Source organism: Aplysia californica, unplaced genomic scaffold, assembly GCF_000002075.1.
Source record: "Aplysia californica isolate F4 #8 unplaced genomic scaffold, AplCal3.0 scaffold00202, whole genome shotgun sequence".
Classification (NCBI taxonomy): Eukaryota; Metazoa; Mollusca; class Gastropoda; order Aplysiida; family Aplysiidae; genus Aplysia; species Aplysia californica.
In genome coordinates this window covers 79214-81339 of record NW_004797472.1, presented here as the reverse complement: position 1 = coordinate 81339, position 2126 = coordinate 79214, and the positions used below count along the sequence as shown (strand labels likewise).

General features: G+C 43.7%; 1 protein-coding gene across 2 annotated transcripts in view; it reads right to left on the bottom strand.

Moving 5' to 3' along the window:
* LOC101851868 overlaps nucleotides 1–2126 on the bottom strand; it is a 21857-nt gene that overhangs the window by 17749 nt on the left and 1982 nt on the right. The gene's annotated exons all lie outside the window — the stretch shown is intronic.

The following is a 2126-nucleotide window of genomic DNA, read 5'->3' as shown; positions in this document are numbered from 1 at the left end:
AGAGAGAGAGAGAGAGAGAGAGAGAGAGAGAGATATTCGTCGCGTGGGTTCGTCTCATCCCAGGCGAATCCGCGATGTCAGGGTAAGATGGGAAACTTCACTCTATTTCACCCGTCGAGGAATGAACAGTGCAGGCAGTCAGGGTGTTCAGGGTCACACACACACCTGTGAACTCGCTCACGTGACGGTCAAGAAGAGTTCAACGCAGGCGCAGTATCTATTCAGAGACGTCTCCGACGGAGATAGACTAATCAAAATGCTTTGCGCCTCTTGACCAAGTAAAAAAATCTGGGGGGTTACAGGGTGCCCTGTTTTAATCCATAATTTTATAATTTGCATTTAAGTTTGAAATTTTCTTGATTTGCGACAGTTTTAATGACTATTTTATGTGTGATCTGCAGCAAATAAAACGCAGTTTGAGCCCCCAAAGCAGTGCGTTTGTGTGCGGGAGGGTGTCTCCGAATAGTTCCTGGGTGTTCGCCGGAGACGTCTCCGCATATCTTTTGCCCAACGCAGGTGGAGGAGCACCACAGGTGATGTCGCTTTTGTGCACCCAGCGTTTCTTATTAACATGCCAACCCTACTCGTACGCCCTGGGGTCATTTTGTATCCCCGGGGTTGTATTCTTCACATTTTAGAATACTTCTAGTACGAAGATCTCTTTGAAACGTTCAGTATTTCTCTAAAAAAAACATTTTGACACACTGCTATGCAAAGCGTACGGATCGGATTAAGGAGTAAATTTCCTTTTTTGAAAGTGGTGGCACAGAGTACCTCACGTCGTATGGATACGATAGTAAAACACAAAGTACGGATAGGGTTAAGGAGGGTTAAAGGCTAGGCTCAGGTTAAAGGGAAAGGTCTCCCCTTTTAGTCTCTCTGCGATGCGAGGTGCGGTAGCGTTCGGCCACTAGTCGTATTAAAAGGAAATGACGAATTCGAGACAATAATGTTTCTTTTACTTGAGGTTCAAAAAAAGTCTTAGTTTAGTTTTAGTAAGAGTTTTACAGCACTTGCAACACAATTAGGTCATATAAGTGCCGAAGACTAGAAGAGTTACAAGAGAGTGACAAACACAAAAAAGAAGGAGGGGAGATAGAGAAGATAGACTTTTTTTTATAGGAAAGAAAGAGCAAACCATACCACCTCACCCGCCAACCACCTACTCAAAACAAGTCGAAACTGAGAGAAAGAGAGAGAGAGAGAGAGAGATTGATAGAAATAGATGAATAAATAGATAGGCAAAATAGTCGGGAAGACAGAAAGATGGATAAACAAAAAAACAAAAAAAGAAAAAAAAAAGAAAAAAGAAAAAGGAATCATATTATGTTCCACTAGATGGGAGAAACATTATTCATGAGTGCTCATAAAAACACCCTTCTGAACTGGCTCTTTGTTACACCTGCCAGCCGACAGCTAGCTACTAGATCTAGTGCTGGGCGGCTAGGTTCCCCCTATTATTGAAAGCTAGGAATCGTAGAAATCGACTCCGATCCCCATTACTTACTTACTTTCTAATGATGTGATTTATTCCGGTGGTTACCTGGTTGGCTCCGAACGTCTTCAGTCTTCAGGATTTAGGATAACCTTGATTTCGGAACACTCCGAAGCAACTTTCATTTTTCAAAGATAAATTCTTTTTTTTAAAACGACGATTTTAACGATTAAAGTAACTGGAAACCGTTGGGTTTCGTGAAAGGGAACTTTTCTTCCGTTGCATTAGTCGTGGGAATCGGTTTCGGAATTGATTCTTCGCCCAGCTAGCCCGACAGCTACCCGGAAGATCCGTCACTCTGAAGGTGCCGTCGGTCCGATTCTAACAGGAAAAGATAACCATGCACTTTTACAACGAGAGAGAGAGAGAGAGAGAGAGAGAGAGAGAGAGAGAGAGAGAGAGAGAGAGAGACTGAGAGGGAACAAAGTAAAGGAAGCTTCTGAATAAAACATGAGGAAGAGGGTACACCAAGATCCGGGCTCGTGAGCTCACATCACGCAAGGTACGGTAAGCAGATCAGGAGACTATTCCTGTGTCTTAATCCAGCAGCACACTTTGGGAGGGGGGATTTGGGCAGGGAGGAAGAGACGAGAGAGAGAGAGAGAGAGAGAGAGAGAGAGAGAGAGAGAGA